The sequence below is a fragment of the Camelus bactrianus genome, chromosome 18 (assembly GCF_048773025.1).
Source record: "Camelus bactrianus isolate YW-2024 breed Bactrian camel chromosome 18, ASM4877302v1, whole genome shotgun sequence".
Taxonomy (NCBI): Eukaryota; Metazoa; Chordata; class Mammalia; order Artiodactyla; family Camelidae; genus Camelus; species Camelus bactrianus.
The window spans coordinates 36,405,575-36,425,641 of record NC_133556.1 but is presented as its reverse complement, the minus strand read 5'-3'; the positions used below and the strand labels follow the sequence as shown (position 1 = coordinate 36,425,641).

Genomic DNA, 20,067 nt, shown 5'->3' with positions numbered 1-20,067 from the left:
GAGGGCAGTCTCTTCTTGCTGTTTTCTAGCTCTTTACTCTTCTTGACATTAGAAATCAGCAGAATTTCAGCTTAAACGAAGGTATTAAACAAAGTATCGTAAACTACACAAAAAAAAATTTAATTTACTTGTCCAAGATATCTTGTTAAGTAGCAGAGCTGGGACCATGAGTCCTCTTCTGCACAAGTCCTCCCAATTTATAATCCAGTTCTTGGTACTTAATTAACCAGAGAAGAAACCCTCTTGTCTGAAGGAACCATCCCAGGTAGTTGGTAAACTGAAAAACTCAGTTAACAGAGGAATCATTAAAACTGACACACAAAAATCTTAAGATGTTTTCTTTTAAGTAAATGTCCATTTGTTTGCCAGTCTTCCAAACGAGGCCTTCTCTTTGCAGATGTGTTAGCAGTCTGGAATAAACCATCACTGTCCATGATTTCTAGTTTCTATTTCTTTAAATTTAGTACAACAAAAAGTTAAAGGGTTTGAGCACAGAATGTGTCTATATTTTTACAATTTTGAACCCAATTTTTTAAGTTTCTCGCCCACATTTGATTCAATAGTATTAAGTAACATGACTTTGTGGTTTCAACATTTAACATTTTTGCATTCCTATTTCATCAGTTTACATAATATTTAAATTACATAATTATGACTAGTACTACTAGTGGCATGAGCATAGTTAGGAATAAACACAGCTGACTTTGGTTAGCACACAACTTAATCAGTCAGAACAGAAATGCATCACCAGGCTTCAGCGTCATCGCCCAGCCGCGCCCGTTCAGTGCACCCCAGGACAAAGAGGCTGGGGGGGTTGGCAATCCCACAGACCGAAGAAGCGGAGCACAGGTAAGGAAGTCCTGCCACAAAACATTTTAAGCCTGATGCTGATGCCGAGGGCATCTTAAATTAGAAACTTGGGCCTTTTTCAATTTTCTGGAGTCTCTTAACACAAATTACTTCTTAGATATTATTTCACTGCTGTCAAACTTTATGCAAAATGTGTTAGCACTGAACTCTGAGGCAACAGTTTAGAGTACATATCAAATAAAAGTTCGTATTCAGAGTTTTGTAACAGCACTGTGGCACATAGTACAATTATACATAAGTCGCTAATGTCATTAGTTAAATATGAAATAATTTATTCTCATTGCATCACAGTCCTTTCAAAATACTTGTGAATTCTCTCCATTAAACACATTTTGGTATAGATCATAAAACAGCAATTTCAATCAGCTGTGAAAATTTCATTAGTTTTACAGTAGGTAAGTGTTTTTATGTTGTTGTTGAGATATAGTACATATACTATAAAATTCACCAATTTAATGTGTACAATTCAGTGATTTTTAGTACAGTCACAAGATACACAGCCATCATTATCTAACTCCAGGACATTTTCATCATATCTAAAAGAAATCTCACTCCATTTCTTCCTATTCCCCTCTCCCTTCAGGCCCATGTGCCACTAATCTCCCTTCTGTCTCTATGGATTTGTCTATTCTAGACATTTCATATCAACAGTTTTACTTCCTTTCTAATCTGGGTGCCTTTCATTCTTCGCTTGCCTAATTTCCCTGGCTAGGCACTGTACAATGTTGAATCTTTCCTTGTTCCTAACCCAAGTGGGAACACTCAGTCTTTCCCCGTTAGGATGATGCTAGTGGTGGGTGTTCTGCAGATGCCCTCATCAGGTTGGGAAAGTTCTCTTATTCCTCGTGTGTTGGGTGTTTTTGTCATGAAAGAGTATTGGATTTCCGTCAAATGCTTTTTCTGTAACTACTGAGATAATTCTGGGTTTTCCTCCCTTTATTCCTCTAATATAGTGTATTACATTAGTTGAATTTTAGATGTTAAACTAATTTTGTATTCCTGTGATAAATCCCACTTGGTCATGGTATATAATCCTTTTTATATGTTGCTGGATTTGGTTTGCTAGTATTTTGTTGAAGACTTTTACATTATAGTTATAAGGAATAGAGTTTGTAACTTCCTTTTCATGCTCTCTCTGTCTGGTTTTGGTATCAGTGTAATGCTGGCCTCAAAGAATGAGTTAAATGTTTCCTTCTATTTTTTGGAAGAGTTTATGAAGAAATGCAGTTAATTCTTTAAACCAGTGAAGCCATCTGTTTCTGGGCTTTTCTTTTGGGGAAGTTGTATGATTACTAATTCAATTTCATCTGCTATAGGTCTATTCAGATTTCCTAATTCTTTTTTTTTTATTATTATTGAAGTATAGTCAGTTTACAAGGTTGTGTCAGTTTCCGGTGTATAGCATTAATAGTTCAGTCATACGCATACATACATATGTTCGTTTTCATATTCCTTTTCATTACAGGTTACAAGATACTGAACAAGTTCCCTGTGCTATACAGTAGGACCTTGTTGTTTATCTATTTTATAATAGTTAGTATCTGCAAATCTCGAACTCTCAATTTATCCCTCCCCACCCCCTCCCCCTTGGTAACCATGTTTGTTTTCTATGTCTGTGAGTCTGTTTCTGTTTTGTAAATAAGTTTGTCTTTTTTTTTTTAAGATTCCACATATAAGTGATATCATATGGTATTTTTCTTTCTCTTTCTGGCTTACTTCATTTAGAATGACAATCTCCAGGTCCATCCACATTGCTGCAAATAGCATTATTCTTTTTATGGCTGAGTAGTATTCCGTTGTATAATTAAATCACAATTTCTTTATCTAGTCATCTGTCGATGGACATTTAGGTTGTTTCCATGTCTTGGCTATTGTAAATAGTGCTGCTGTGAACACTGGGATGCATGTATCTTGTCAAATTAAAGTTCCCTCTGGATATATGCCCAGGAGTAGGATTGCTGGATCATATAGTCTAATTCTTCTTGAGTCATTTTGGTAGTTTGTATTTTTCTGGTAATTTGTCTGTTTCATCTGGGTTATCTAATTTGTTGATATGCAACTGTTCATACTATTTCCTTAAAACTATTCTTACTTCTGTAAGGTCAATAGTAATGTCCCCACTTTCATTCTGATTTTAGTAATTTGAGTCTTTTTTCTTTTTTTCTTAGTCTAACTAAAAGGTTTGTCCTTTTAAAAAAATCAATTCAAAGAGCCAACTTTAGGTTTCACTGATTTTTCTCTAATGTTTATCTATTTCTTTATTATTTATTTCTGCTCTACTCTTTATTAGTTCCTTTCTGCTGATTGCCTTGAGTTCAGCTTGTTCTTCTTTTCTAGTTTATTAAGGTGGAAAATTAGATTACTGATTTAAGATCTTTGGATAAGATATTCTTAAAGTTCCAAAATTTTCACAATGTGATATAATATACATTCGAACGCACAGTATCCACATTATTCTTACAATGTGTGGTATTCATAAATTTCAAAAAACACTTATTAATGTTCAGACTAGTAAAACTTAAACATTCTCAGAATCACTTCTACAACGCTGGAGCATAAAAGGGCCAAAATCACTTCAGATATCAAAACCACCCTACCCTCCAGACACCTAGCCTTTTTCTGAACATACCCAATGGTGAACACATCTCACTCCTCCACAGGCAGTCCTTTTCATTTCAGAGAATTCTACCAAATGGCCCTGCCCCACACTGAAGGGAAACTGTCACTGTGGGAGATTGTATTTTCCAAAGGACATGACACTATCTTCCATCCAACATATTCTTCTCAAAATACGACTCTGATATTCCTCTCATCAAAAGATGGTGTGTAGGCTTCCTCTGCTTGAATTTAGGCTAGTCTGCACTAGGGTAAGGGATGTTACATGACTTTCAAGATTAGGTCATAATAGGTCTGCCTAGGTCTTCTGGGATATTCATCTTTGGAGCTGCCGGGGTGCCCTGTCAGCCATCTGACTGTCCTAAGGCTGTTGTACTGTGAAGAAGCCAAATATAGCCCATGGAGAGGCCCTAAGATGAAGTGAAGAGACAGAGAAAGATGCCCAACCAGCCCCGGCTATTTCAGCCACCTTCCCAGCCATTCTCTGACTGTAACCAAACCAGAGACCAAGCCAGAGCTGCTGAGCTGAACCCTCCTCAAACCCCTGACCCACAGAAATCATAGAAGATAGTAAGTAACTGTTGTGGGTTTCAGCCACTAAGTTTTGGGGTTATGTGTTACCCAACAGAAACTGGAATATTTCCTCTAGATAGCAGGGACTCCTTAATTCCAGGGTCTATACTTGAGATCATGAAGAAAGTCCAATTAATCTTCCAGTACTGGAAATACTAAAAAATTCATAGTTGACTCTCAGTCTTCTGAGGCTTTTATTAATTTGGTGTGAGTTTATATGTATGAACTTTGTATAAAATCTTTTTCCACAGGAGAAAGGTATAGTACACGATGTCAGTTCAGAGTTAGATGGACAAAGAGAAAAAATTCAGCACTATCACTAACAAGCTATATGAACTTAAGCAAAGTATATAACCTCAATAAAGCTTAATCCCTCATTTATGAACTGGGGTCATAGTACCCAACTCATGGTATTATAATAAAGATTAAATATAAGCACATAAGTAGCTACTATTATAATGGTTTCTCCAATCACAATGTTCCTCATCCTCTTCCTGTTGAACTGACTGTTTGTTTGTTTTGATCCAAGGTCAAGGCCTCACATTTATCTCTATTAAAGTAGATCTTGTTATACACAGCCCATTGCTTCATTCTTATGATCTTTTAAACAAATAACCATTAACAGAAGATGTAGTGGAAGAAAAAGCCCCATTAACAATAGCAACAAAAAGATAAAATATCTAGAAATAAATGTAACTGGCAATATATAAAGTCTTCATAAGGAAAATGTTAAAACATTACTGAAGAACCCCAAAGAAGACTTGAAGAACTACAGTATATTATATTCCTGGACAGGAAGACTCAACATCATAAAGCTGTCTATGTTGCCTAATTTAATCTGTAGAATTTAAATGACTGGAATAAAAATGGGTTGAGAGGGTCAGGCCTCTTGTCATGTTCCTGGAGAAACGGGAACCTTCAAACAGTGCTGATGAGAATGTAAAATGATACATACAGTAACTGTGAAAAACCATTTGGTATTTTCTTAAAGTGTTAAATATAATTTTACTAAGATCCAGCAATTCCACTCCTAGTTATCCATCTAAGAGAAATGAAAACATAAATTCCACACAAAGATTTGTAAACAAATGTTCTCAGCAGCATCATTCATAGTAGCTCCATATTACAAACAACTTAAATGTCCATTAATTAGTGAATGGATTAACAAAATGTGGTCTATCCCAATATCCTAAAATGGAATACTACTCAGCCACAAAAAGGGAAAGAAATAGTGATACAACATGAACAAAACTAAAAAAACATTATGCTAAATGATATCCTAAACCAGATGCCAAAGACCACATGTTGTATGATTCCATTTATATGAAGTTTCCAGAAAAAGCAACTCTGTAGAGGCAGAAAACAGATGGGAACAAGGATTAATTGTAAATGGACAAAAACTTTCTTCTTGGTGTGATATGTAAAATTAGATTGTAGTGATGGTTGTCTAACACTGCAAATTTACCAAAAGCCATTAAATTTTACACTTTTAAATGAGTGAATCTTATGTCATATAAATGATGCCTCAATAAGGCTGCTTTTTAAAAACACTGTATTCTGTGTGTAACGTTTACAGGAGTTTTATTCATAATTGCCAAAAGCTGGAAGCAATCCAAATGTCCTTCAATCTGAATGGAATAAAACACTGTGGTGTGGCTGTATCTTAGAATACCACAGAGCAGCTGAAGGGATGAGCTACTGAAACGTGCAACAACATGGCTGAATCTCAAACGCGCCATGCTATGTGAAGCAAGTCATCCTCAGAGGGCTTCAGCACATGGTGCTGTGGGAAAGCCAAGGCTACGGGTACAGAGACTAGATCAGTGGCTCCCAGGAGTGGGGTTGAAAACAAAGGGAAAGCCAAGGGAATTTGGGGGGATGGAACTGTTCTGTATCTGGATGTGGTTGTGGTTACACAACCCCACATATTTGTCAAAATTAGGACTGTATGTCAAAAACAGTGACTGTTACCATGTGTATATTAAAAATAAATGTAAAATAATAATATTGTGTAAGATTATTCACTGCAGTATAATTTTTTATAGCAACCACCTAGAAACAACTCCAGTCATGACCAATGGGAGATGGGTTAAATAAATTACTGCACATCCATACAATATAATACAGTCATGAGAAAGAATGAGGAAGCTCTCCAGGTAATACTGACATGGAAAGATATCTAATTTATTAGTAAGTGAAACAGTAAATTAGAAAAAGAGGAATATAAACATGCATTTTTGCTAAAATGCAAGTCTAATGACACAAGAAAGCAGGAGAGCAGTTTTCAACTGTGCGAGTATGAATATGGCAGTGCAAGGGGGTGGCTACAGGCAGAGGTGAGAGTGGATTTTAGTTCTGTTTTCTCATTATCCTTGAACACATGAATGTAAAAAGGAAACAAACCAAAACAAAAAGAATGTTTTGAATATTGTTCCATCCTCTAATACATATACTCTCAACTTTGTGTCATCTGAAATTTGTTTGCCTTTTGTACATTCATCTTAGTCAATGATGAAAATATTGAACTGAAGAGAACGAGGGAAATCTTTGCAATAAACTAATAGAAATCTTTCTTAAATTGATGTTAATCCACTACTCTGCACTATCACAACTTCATGAGTTACATGAAGCACAACTATGGGCAAGTTTTTAACTTCCCTAAACCTCTTTGTAAAATGAGTATAAATAGTATCTCCCTTGTGGGGTGCAAATTAAATGAGACAGTACGTGTCAAGTGCTTGGAACCGCGCTTGGCACAGAGCAGGCATTCGGTTAACGGCCCGCTGGCTTCATTTTTAGTTATAGTTGTTTCCTGGCTGACGTATTTACCTGTCACAGCGCTCCAGCCCATATTTCATGAGAGACCTTGTCACATAAGGTCTGTGGTGGGAGCAGCTTTCTTCTGTTTGTCAGGCTGCTTGGGTTCAAATTCCAGCTCTGAAATTTTCTAGCTGATGTGGGCAAACCACTTAAACTTTCAAAGCCGCAGGATCTTTAGTTAAAAATGGGGGTGACAAAGGTACTTATTTCACAGGATTAAAGGGAGAATGGAACAGATCTGAGGTGCAGAGCATAGCTTTGAACACATAGTAAGTCAATAAATATTAGCAACTGGTACCATTATTTTGTCTACCACATTCCTGGTTCCCTATTATGGGAAATAACATAAGAAGTATTGCAATTATTATCTAAATTTTGTAAAAACCTCATGCTAAATCTCATTTCTAGCTTGTCTTGACTTTCTAATTACACTTCAAACTTTCAAAAAACAGTTTATTCCTACCAACTGTTCTGACATACAAAAATATTCTGATGAATAAATGATAATAGGGTTTTAAAATTTTCCTAATACAGGCATAATATAAGCTAGCTCTAAAAGTAACAGAGGTTGAAATCAATATTCATATTTAGTATTGTTTTCTCCAACATTTGATATTTAACAGACTTTAGATTTCTAGATATTCAGCAATATAGCATGGCGCTATACATATAAAACGAAGTTTTCTGAAAGAAGGAATAAACAAAAAACAAAAACCTAGGTGCCCAAACTAATCTCAGCGATTACAAGAATTTCCCAAAGTTTTTTTTTTTTAAGTACAATCAGTAAAATAAAAGCTCTCTATGTATTTTTTCTTCCTTATAACCTTGTTCTCTCTTTAGTTTTTTCTTAAAGTAGCCAGAAAAGTTCAGGATTTTGAATTTAATCCTTGCAAGCAATTATTTAGGGTTACAAATCCTGTACTGGAAATGACTAAACTAAAGGAGGGTAAGGGGCTCAGATTTCTGTGTTCCACAAGCCCTTTGTTTTTCAAGCAGCATTATTTTAATTATTTCCCATAAATACATCATTGTCCTTAAGAAAAATATTTTTCAAATAAAGATGAAAATCTTTAATATCACTTGGAACATTACTTGGAAATGACCTCAGCACATTATAAACCTTTTAAAACAGATTTAGCGCATGAAAACCCATTTGCCAAGGAAGAAAAGCAACTCTTAAATGGAATTTCATTAATCGAATTATTTTAAGAAGAAAAAGACTTAGGAGTTTTTAATCAGATAAGCAGCAACAGAGTACTTTTAGAAAATTCTTGAGATATGGTAAAAGAAAAAAAAAAAAAAAAAAAAAACCCTGCTAACTGGAGAGAACTGAGGTGTTAGCCAGAGAGGGATTCTGCCCACACTCACCCACCCCTACTGCTGTCCTCAACAGCTCTGAGCTTCCTGCTCCCAGCTGCCCCTGTTGGCAGACATCCCATTCTCTTTGCCAGGCCAGGATTTCCATTAAACCTTGGGTAGGAATCAAGATTTCCTTTTCAGTCCAAGACAGACCTGGAACCCCAAGTATTTATCCCCAGTGGAACTCTGACCACGAAGCAAAGATGGCCTTCCTGCAGGGGCTGGGCAGAGGCTGTGCCTGGTGCTGCCAGTACACACACCCTCCCCAAGGTAAGGTGGACGCAGCTGCACCCACCTATCTGAAACAGACAGCAGTGGGCAGACACTCAGGTTACCATGACATCCCAGTCTCTTTCTCCTCAGCACACTGCACTGTTATTAAAGACTGTCAACCTTAATATGGTCCTTGAGGCTGCAGGCAAGTGACTCTAAAGGCGTCTTTAATCTGAAATGCTAAGGGGATTCCAATAGGTACCAAAGTACATAACAAAAGGCAGATTTCACAGTTTTGAACACCACCACCATGCACACCAGTGAAGTACTCACAGAACACACAGGAAAAAATATAACAGGGAAAAGTAGTTATTTTAAAAATATTTATGGAGAAAAACTGAAAACAATCTATTGCCCATCAGTAGGTTAAATAAATATTGGCACATTCATTTCACTAAAACTATAGTATAATTGGAAAAAAAAAACCACATACAGCCATATGAACCAAAAAGGGAAAACGTCCATGATGTGTATATAATTAAGTATAAAAACTTGGCTACGGAACCCAACGGACTACGTATACATGTAACATCTGCACAGAGCAAGCCAGAGAGGGGCAGGTACGGAGAGCGGCATGTAGGCTTCAGACAAGGGCGGGCAGGGAGTGTGTGCAAGGCAGGCTACAAGCCAAAGAAACAGAGAGAAGGTGAGAAGAAAAGAGATGAGGCAGGAGACAAAGAGTGAGGAGAAATGGGCAGGAGGCAGAGAGAGACCAAGGGACACACAGGGAGAGACATGGAAATGTACACTCAACCTGGCTATTGCTCTCTGAGTGTCCCATACAGTAGCCACAAGCCCCGTGTGTCTATTTAATTTTAAATTAATTAAAATTCAATACAATTAAAAATTCACTTCCTCAGTCACATTTCAAGTGCTCAGTAGCCATACAGGCTTAATGGCTATTGTCCTGGCAGTGCGGAACAGAATACTCCCATCACTGCACAAAGTTCTACTGGGTAGTGCTGTCATACACCCTTCAGTACTGTATGAGTTTTTGTAGTGTGTTGCACTTCTATAGTCTGTAAAGAAAATAAAAATATTTCCAATTTGGGGGAAAAATAGCTTTTGGCTTTTTTCTCATTCTGTTATCTCTTTCAATAGTTATTTTTCAAATATCACAGAAGCACCAGAGGTTCATAAGGGCTTAATGACCTTTATTCTGCCAATTTTCTCTAAGTTATTTGAGTCTTACTAATTCAGTTCTATTTAACAAGAGTTCAAATGCCACCAAAAGAAGGAAGACATGACATACATTTGGAGCATCGTGACCCTGCTCTTGTTCTCCAACGTCTAAAAAGGGTTGTGTTACTCATTCTTAGTAGAAGCAAGCAGAGCTGACAGAAATCCTTTGCAGTTTAGAAAATATTTTAAATTGAAGCTTTTCTTCAAAAGAATAATAGCATTTAAAAATAGTGTTCACTTTTTTTCTGATTCAATTCAGTACAAAGTAGAAAAGAAAAAGTAAACCTAAACCTTAAAAAAGAAGTCCCACTTTAACTAAAAAAAAAAAAAAAGGCAATGCTAAGAACTAGTTTTCAAACAAAGGCTGTTTCAAACAAAGGCTGTAACACCAAAGCGGTGTATGTTCATAATAACCAGTTCCTAAAGACTTTCTCATGTAATAGTAGTTTGAAGCACCTGGTGAGGTTTTAAGAGGGTAACAGGTTAAAGAAAACTTAACAGAAAGGTCTCCAGAAAAAAAAGAAAGAAAACATAAGGCACATATACAAGTGTATGGGGAATGCACAAACAATATCATTCTGAGACTTGTAGTCCCCTTTGAAAACCCACTGACTGCTGCAGGAAGATCACAGCCCCCGTCCCTACTGGGATCCCCATCAGCAACCAGCGACCCACAGGTCCCAAGGCAGATCTAATCTGTGTCCTGAAAGTTCTCAAAACCGTCCACAGTCTCATGTCCACTTACTTTCCAAATGCAACCACCCAATATTCTATCGGCAGACCCTACATGCCAATCATAAATCTATTCAAGGTTCTTACCACAGGGCCATGCATAACATATAAGTATACAAAGCCACAGTTAAGTATAAGACAGTTGAGCAGTGACACAGGAACGTACTACAGACCAATGGAGCAGAGCTGTGCACACTGAGCAACCTGGATACAAAACAAGGAGGCATTACAGATCGGTGGAGAAGATGGACTAGGCAATCAGAGACACTGGCTACTGCAACTAGTTTATTCACATGGAAAGTGGTTCCCTACCTCATACCCACACACAAATAAATTCCATGTGGATCAGACTTAATGCCAAAGAGCAGAACAAAAATTTAGAAGAAAATATGGTAGGATCCCTTCATGACCCCAAAATACTCAAGAGTACAGAGAGATTTATTAAACACTATGCAAAAGCACCAACCATAAATGAACAGACTAATAAATATGACTCGATTAAAATGTAACACGTGTACAAAACAAAGCACACCATAAACAAAGTGAAAAGATAAGCCACTGGGAGAACATTTTTCAAATGCAAAATATCAACAAAGACAAACAGCCAGAATATATAATGAACTAAAGATACATAAGGGGAGGTGCAGGAAGAAATCCAATAGAAAAACATAAAAAAGAGAAACCCACAAGTCACAAAAGAGAAAACCAAAATAGCCAAATAAACATAAGGTATGATGCTCAAACACACCTGAAATCAAGGAAATGCACTATTTCAAATCAGCAAAACTTCAAAAGTCTGGCAATACCAAGGCTTGGCGAGGATATAGGGCAATAGGAACTCTCAGACAGCACTGTTAGGGGCTGGGATTTGTACTACTCTGGAGAATGATCTGGCAACATCTAGTGAAGTCAAAGATGCAAATGCCATATGCACCAGCAATTAATTCTACCTCTAAGTACAAACTCCAGAGAAGCTCTTAAATATGCACCAGAACACATGTTCATAAGCCACCTTGGTTAAAAGCAAAGCACGAAAATAACCAAAACTTCCACTGACAGAGAATGAATAGACTATAGTATAATCCTAGAATATCACAGAGCAAAAATGAAGAATTACTGCTACACGCTTCTACACAGATATTTCTCATACATAAATGAAAGAGTAAGTTGCAGAAATCTATACAGTCTGATACCGTACTGTACAAAGTTCAAGATCCACAAACCAAATACACTGTTTATTAATACACAAGTATGTAATGTTAAGTGGAGAGTCATGCATGGGAATGATACAAACCTGCTTCAAGATGACAGTTCTTCTGCAAAAGGAAGATGGGGAAATGGCATCTGGGAGGGTACACAGGGAGCATCAAATATATGTGTGATGTTTTCTTTTATAGCATTTTAAGATTTTGATGTAAAGCAAGGGTAGCAAAATGTTAAGATTTGACTAAGCTGTTAAGAGAGTAGTCTCTGTATTTTTCTGTATTCATTTCAAAGTGTGAAATAAGTTGTATTTTAAAGAAAGAGAAAAACAAGCAGAGGCTGAAATTGACCAAAATGGTTGTCTCCTGATATTGAGCCTCTAGCTATGAATAACTTTTCTTCTTTCCTTCCTAGTCTCCTATATTTTCCAATTTTTTTTTCCATAAAGTCAGCCCAGATACTTCTACTCCAATTTATTCTTCTTGCTCCTTTGGTGCAGAACTTGGCAGAGTAGTATGCACCGTCTCCTCCACTGGAATATGGGTTCTTGGAGGGTCTACCACACACATGCTCATTTCTATGTAAATTATGTATTGAATGCCTATAATATGCCAGTTACTGGGCCAGAGCTACGGAAACATAAATGAACAAAACATGTGCCATTCCTTCCTCCATAGGTTTAGTCTCAAAGAATAGAAACATTAAATAAGCAGAGGAAAAAAACACATAATTAAAGTTGTGAGGAATACCATGAAGGAAAAGAGCTATTATATGGTCCATGGACCCATATAACAGAAAGGCCTAATATAACCTACACTGGACAGGAGGAATAGGAATACGCCAGGAAAGGAAGGGTGGAAGGGCCGCAAGACAGAGACAAAACCCACCAGTATCCTTCCCACTAGTCTGAAGCAATGAGGGCAGGGATTGGCTTCTGACCCATATCTGTGCCCACGACTTCCACGGCACTTTAACAAATGCTTCCTGGTGGATTCTAAGAAGACTGAGCAATCGAGATTCTGCGCCTCTAGCTCTAAGGCAGGAAAGAAGTCCCTGGGGGATGGCCCACAAGGCAAAGGAAGTAGTCAAAGAGGCAGAACAGCCTGAGCCCTCTGTGTGGCAGCTCAATTCCTCAAAAAGCGCTTGCTATATGTTCTCTCATCTCCCGGTTAAGGAAAGAACTAAACTTTCTCTTCATCCTTCCTTTCATCCATCCCCTTCCTTGCCCAGCACCTTCATCCCCACCTTAGTCATTTATTCAATTCATTACATTTAAGCCAACCTATGTGCACCAAGCTAGACTTATGGAGATCCACACAAGCATAACCTCTGCCTTAAAAAGCTTTCCTTCTAGACCAGTGGATTGACTAGCGGTGACTGTTCCCCAGGGGACATTTAACAGTGTCTGGAGATATTTCTGGTTGTGACTATGGGGTCAGGGGAGAGAGTGTGCTGCTAGTATCCAGTGGGCAGAGTCCAGGGATGATGCTAAACATCCTACATGATACTTATGACAGCTCCCTCACAACAAAGAACTGTCCAGGCCCAATGTCAACACCAAGATAGAGAAATATGGTACAGGTTATTTAGAACCCTGTCTAGAAGTTGACTGCTAAAGCAGGGCAAATGTCAGAGGCCTAGGAGAGTACTAGGCCTTAGACAGGCATATAAAAAAGAGTCAGTAGCGCCAAGTCTCAGAAAGCTGCTCCAGAGATCTAGCAACGGAATTACATCACAATGCACAAGAGCATAAAGTGTTCCACACAAAGGTAAGGTGGCATCTAGTCTAGAACCAGTGGTAGAAAGGTTTTCTTGTAAGGAACTATTCCAGACAGAAGTCCCAGGAGGCAAGGGACTATAGCATGAAAGAAATATGTTCATATGATGGAAAAATGGGAAGAGGTTACGGAAGGGCTAGAGCGGTAAACGGCACTAGGTCATATTGAGCGTGTGTGATGGGTTAGGCAATGCAGACTTTATCTTTAGGGCAATAAAAAGCCACTGAAAGGATTTACACAGAGAAATGATATGACCAAAACTTGTTTTAGGACCATCGTCCCAGAGAATGATCGCCAGGGAGCTAAGTAGGAGGGAGTTGCTGTGGTCCAGGTGACAGAGCTGTGTGGCTTAACCTCATGGTGGTTCTGAGGATGGAGGGAGGCATTCAGAGCAACTCAGACATCTCAGAGGCTGTGGTGTGTACCTAACTAACTAGTTGTCTAACTAGTAATTCCAAAGCACTCAAATTCCAAAACCTGAAAGTTTTCTGTGATTCATCTATGGCCCAACCTTACCAGAATTATGTGCCAGCAAAACAAGAACCTAAACTGACTTGAATGAAGCTACTTACAGGACATTTAACCTACTTAATGTGACTATTTCAAGGCAGAGGATTAATGTTTGATTGTGGGATGTTGCCCCAGACCTCACAGGGTAGCAAATTAACTTTTTAAAATTCAAAGAAGTCTGTATTCCAAAATGCAGCTGGGCCCAAGAGTTTCAGATAAGGGATTATGGACCCATACAAGGTGAAGAACACATTTTTGTCAGATTACACAAAGTTAGGAAAAGTGGGCTACTGAATTATTATTTGTTCAGAATACTTTTCTAGCAACAGAATAAAACTTCCAGATACCACATATGTACATACACGATCCATTTTATGGAACTTGGCCTTAAAAACCCAGAAATTTGGCATGTGATCCCAGCTGACTCACAGTAGTAGGATTTGGGGAAAGAACTTAAATTATTTCACAGAAATTTATTTACTTCATAATTCTTCATCCTCAAAATTGCCACACAGAAGAGTAGCTACGATCAGGAACAAGAACCAGATCTTCATCTTAGTAGAGTAATTCCAAGTAAAGCCAGTTAGGAGTTGAAAGAGATTTGAGGTCACCTTCCTAATCGCTGTTAGCACAGCCCCGAAACACATCAGTAACTTGACTGGCGCTTTCTCGGTGAAGGAGACCTGGCCAGACTATACTTGTGTTGAGCACTGCAAATAGTTGTGGCAAGTGGTCCCGGGCCACAGCTGCAGTGGCAAGGACGAACTTACTCTCATTCACTCACTCCTTCATTCAACACGTGTCTGTGAAGAGGTTTCTGTGCGCCAGGCACTGTTTATTCTAAGTGCTGGGGACATGGCATTCGTGAGGCAGACGTGGCCCCTCAGAGGCTGTGGATTTTACAGGGGCATGCAGATGTGAAGCATATAATTATAATAAGCTGTAAAGAGTTATGATGGGAAAGCATGATGACAATGTACAGCAGAAAGACCAAAGGTGGTAGTAAGAAGAGAATCTAGAAGGATCTCTCTAAGCAAGGGATACTGAAACCAAGATCTAAAGGATAATGAAAAGTTATTGATCTAAAGGGACTTAGAGAGAGAGTAAGAAACTGAACTGAAGCAAACCAGAAAACTGGAGAAAACCAGAGAATAGGAGAAAATAACAGTTGAAAGCTGAGGGTAGGAGGTGGAACTCAGCGAAGCTCAAAGCCAGCAGAAACAGGGCAGAACAGAGCCTCAAGCGTAGGCTCGAAGGAAGCTATTACCCTGAAGCAATCCTACTGGGAACTGGACTACACTGTCTGATGTTCTGAAAGGTACTTTGCACCTAAAAGTAGAATAAAATGTGGGAAGTGGGGTTTTAAATACTTAAAACATTTATTTTATGCTTATGTAGACTAGACGAAAACAACCCTTCAGATGTGTCCAAGTACACCTAAAATGCACTTCAAATGGATAAAATGAATAGTTGTATATTGAAACATTCAGAACACTTACAATCAGTTTGAATAATAAATGAGGTCATGAGCAATATGCTGCCAACTTTGGAAAGCACTATGGTCTGGCAGGGTATTTTAAAATAATAAATTTACCAGAAACATAATTGAGATATTCAGATGTCAATTGTGAAGACCTTGGCAACATTAAAGTTTCCAACCACAAACAGATCAGTATAAATCATGCACTGTATTTTGAACCTATGACAGTTCGAAAAGCAAATACCAGTACTCTCCCGCTAAAGACCTGAAGGGACCGGCCATCCACAGAAGCTGTTTTTATTGACACTCCTATTATCCCAGTCCAGAGTAACAGACTTCTAAAAACCAGTGTTAGCACATTTTAGTTCTATCTATATAATACTTTTTAATACTAAAAAAAATTCAAGTGATCTACAAAACTAAAGGAACTCACTTTTGACTAAATGCACGCAGGAGAACTGGGGTGGGGGAAAATCAAGCTTGATGTAAGAGGAGGCAATAATACCTCACAACTATTACTTACTATCTTGGTGGATATGCTTTAAAAAAAAAAAAAAAAGATCTTGTCCTCAAATTTGTTAAGAGTCATCTAAAGGCCACCCAGACACCCTAAATTCCCCGGTGACTGGTCCTGATTTGTCGTTTTTCTTTCTCTGTAACCTGTTGTCATGCTAGAGGAGCTGGAATTCCCTTTTATTATCCAGTGTCCCACAATCCAGTTTCCTCAACAACAGGAACCTTCCCATTCTCTTCAGCCTCCCACAAGAACACTCACATCCTACACCCACCCTAGAGCCTGAGTTCTGGAACAACCTCCTGTGACCACATCGTTTCCTCCTTCCTGTACCTGTTCCGTCGTCTCTCCCTTCATCCACCATCCACTCTACTTTCAACTACTATTAGTTACATATCTGCCTTTTGCCACATTCTGCTGTAGGTACAGGGGGGAAAGCTATATTAAAAAATAAAATATAATAATTTATTTTATATAGAAATAATATAGAAATCTCTGCCATTATGGAATATGTAAAAAAACAAAATGTGTACTCTCAAGCATGGTAAGTGCTGTGGAGAAAAACAGGAAGGGGAGGGGGTGTGAGCGCTTGGCAAGAGGATGCCATCTCATACAGGGTAGCCAGAAATGCCCGAGGAGGCACCTGGACCACCTAACCCTGACGGAGGTGAGGGACTAAGCTACTCCAGGACTCTGAGGAGGATGGGAATGAAAACTTCAGACCTCTACTACAAAGCGACGGCTCTGGCTGCCAGGCTGAGAGCAGAAGCAGAGAACCTGGCTCTCCTTCCTCGCAGCTCCTTCTCATGGTGCTGGTTTTCCCTCCCACAGCCTTCCCGCTACCAGGCTTGCAGGCGAGGTAGGCATCATCCTGTTCTTCACTGTGGTTTCCAAACCATTCTCTCTCCTTTCTCCCTAAGTCCTTCCGCTTGTCGGTTTCTTTTTTTTTTTAACATTATGTTATTTTCTGGTCTACAGTATAGTGATTCAGTTTATATATATATATACACACACAAACATATTATTTTTCATTACAGTTTACTAGAAGGTACTGAACATAGTTCCCTGCACTATACAGTAGTAGCATGTTGTTTATTCTGTACACAGTAGTTTATCCTTCACTTTTTTTTGGGGGGGGGGGGCGGGGGGCATGTGGAGTAAAGCAGGCTTTTACTGTTCACAGAGTTACATCTAAGGTTGCAAAACTTTTCCCCTGTATTTCCCCATTTAACCTGGGCTGCCACAGACAGACAGAAAGCGCCAGGATGCTTTTTTCTTGTATCTGTAAGAGAAACCTTAGCAGCAGAAGTAATCGCTCTAGGCCTGTCAAATAGATGCATGAGTCCCTTGGCTTTGAATATCACATTCAGAGACTCTGTCACAACTACTGAAGCTGTTATCCAGCAACTCCTCACCCTTCCTCAGCCACTTGCCCCATGATCATTCGCCAAACCAGGCATAAGCCTCCATCATGGCAGGTTCCTGCACCCAGCCCCTGAGGAGTGCCTCCTAGATTTCCGGCTCACTGTCTTTCAGATTCTGAATCCAACAATCCGTTCACCCTCCTGGGGTTCCCGCACCACTGATCCTGCCACCTTGTTATGTCCCTGGTTCCCTGACCTGGTCTCTCCGCTCTTTGTACTGCGCAGTGGGTCACAAACTCCATGGCTGCTTTGCGCTGGCTCGGCAGACCCTCGGCGCTGATGAAATTCCACACCACCCCTACTCCACACCTGCCTGGATCCGGGAAAAACCGATGAGGTCAGGAAGGAAGCGTAAAGTCAGCAAAGCAGCTCCTGGGCAGGTGGGAGGGGACGGCACCAGGTCCAGCAGGACTGCTGGCTGTGCGCGGAGCATGCCCACCGCGCTGGCGGAGGGAAAGCAAGTGTGGGGCACATGGCTCGGCAGGCAGGCAGTTCGGCAGGAAGAGCTTGGGGATGTTTTCTTCTGGCTGCTCCTCAGTGCACGGGAGTGAGGCCATCAAGTGAGTGTGAGGCAAGGAGGGAAGCGTTAGAGGACTGAGGAAAAGGAGAAAACAGCAGCTGAGAGGATGAACAGATGGGGCATGTCCCTCCCCTTCCTCTCTGGGCAGAGGAGGATCCAGCCACTTCACAATATCCATACCCAGCTCTGGGTTTCCCCAGCCGGAGCCCTCCAGCCAAGCACTACTGGACAATTTTGGAAAGATGGAAATGCGTCCATCACAAACTCATGTTAATTCATTTCAGCTGGATTCTCAATGTTTCTCAGTAAATCCTTTATTCACTTCTAGTAATGCCCACCCCAAAGCCCACAGCAAGTGGTGGTTTCCTTATTTCTTCAAGTCCCTAGCATCATTCCCCCTACCCATGACTCTGGGCAGATGAACTTGGCTTCTATTTTATTGAGGGCAAACACCTGATGTGAGCTTCTTAAAAACTTCCTTTCTCTCTGACTCAAATCTGTGAATGCTTAACCTCTACTTGTCCTTCCCTCCTGCTCCCAAATGTTCCTTCCTTCATGCCATTGCTAACCCACCTCTCTCTCCCACCCCACCCTCAATCTACAGAGCTGCATTCAGTTATCCTACCCTTCTTGCATCTTAAATTTGCTAAATGTATAGGTTAGGAAGAGAAAAAAGTATTCCAGATGAAAGAAACAAGACAACCAAGTTACATAAGCAGGGAAGAGTATAGAACGCTTATGAAAACAGTGCTAACAGCGGTCTAATTACACAGCAGGGTGTGTTGGAACGTGACAGAAAATAAAGTTGGATGGATGGGGTGGGACAAGATCACAAAGTATCTTACCACAAAGTATAAGGCTGATGATTTCTGAACAAGAAAATGCTCACGATGAAAGTAGGATTTAAGAGAGATAAGACTCACAGCTTGGTATGGGATGGGACGGGGAGGGGAGAGGTGGGGTGGGGTGAGGTGGGGGATTTACACTTGCAGGAATAGCATGCGGGTTGGAGGAATGAAGGGCAAAGGCAAGAGGGTGAGGCAATTATCTTGACAAGAACAGTGAGAGCCTAGTCCACTGTGGAGATAGTGAGAAGGAAGAAAGGAAAACAAACAAAAAAGACACTCCCCAGAGAGAAGTGAACAGAACCTGGTGACTGTCAGCATATTATGGATCAATTTCAACCTAAATTCTGGAAGAGGACAGTATAATTGTCACAAGATGAGACATGGCACTACACTGGTGAAGTTCTTAAGAGTCACCGCACTTGGAGGCTGGAAGGGGCCAGGACCTCTGAAATCGCAGGATTCAGCTCCCTCATTTTATAAATAAGGAAGCAGAGGCCCCCAAAATTTAAGTGATTTGTCCTTAGTCACAAAGGCAGTCGCTGAGAGAGTTGGAACAGGGCCTGTCTCCTGTCTGCCTTCCAAGTTCCTTCCATGACACCCTTCTGCCTCTTCCAGAACCCTTTCTATTTGCCCACTGAGGCCCTCGGCACCACACTTCCAAGGACAAAAATTACACCGTGGAACTAGCCACCTGATACTGGCCTCTGCATACACCCAGTCCAGGAGAGTCAGCTCTTGCCCATTGGTGCTCCAAAGCTGCCGGACTGCCTCCACCAGGACCTTCCTGAAGACAAGCCGACCTTGTCCTACCACGAGAAGCACAGCCAAGCACTGTTCTGAAGTTTGCAGTGAGTCTCAGGGCAACAGACTAACAAGGTACAAACTACTCTAAGGATCACTAAAATGGTTTTGAGGTTGAAGAGCAAACCATACTGGGCCTTACTGTTCGCTCCCCCCACTCTGACTCAGCAACAAAATTCCAGACGCCGTTTGCCTCACCCGTGATGGGATCGCATCTGACTCCTTGGCAGAGACCGGGACTTGCGTTCGGTGTTCTTCAAACTGTCAGCTCACAGAGCTCTGCTGGTGACAAAATGTAGCTACAAAACTTCTAGCAAGGCTTCTACATTCTCCCCTCCAATTATCGAAATACGAATTTTGAGGTAATTTGCTAGTGAACTTTGAGCCTGGATAAACATGAATAGGGCTCCCAGTGTTTTACTGGAACCAAACACAATTATTTAGACTACATTTACACTAAACCTTGGCTACCTACCTCATTTCTTCTGTCAGTGTCAAGAACTTAACAAGCTACTGTGGACTTCAGCAAGCTGTCTGTATTTAAACATATTTAGAGTAGACTTT

At 40.0% G+C, this 20,067-nt stretch overlaps 1 protein-coding gene and 1 non-coding gene across 12 annotated transcripts in view; both read right to left on the bottom strand.

The window, feature by feature from the left end:
• The window catches only part of MRTFB (myocardin related transcription factor B), a 238,115-nt gene that overhangs the window by 128,200 nt on the left and 89,848 nt on the right, over positions 1–20,067 (bottom strand). The window lies entirely within an intron of this gene.
• Positions 17,122–17,250, bottom strand: LOC123618751 (small nucleolar RNA SNORA31). The gene has a single exon (XR_006727221.1). It is a non-coding gene; the product is annotated as a small nucleolar RNA SNORA31 (small nucleolar RNA).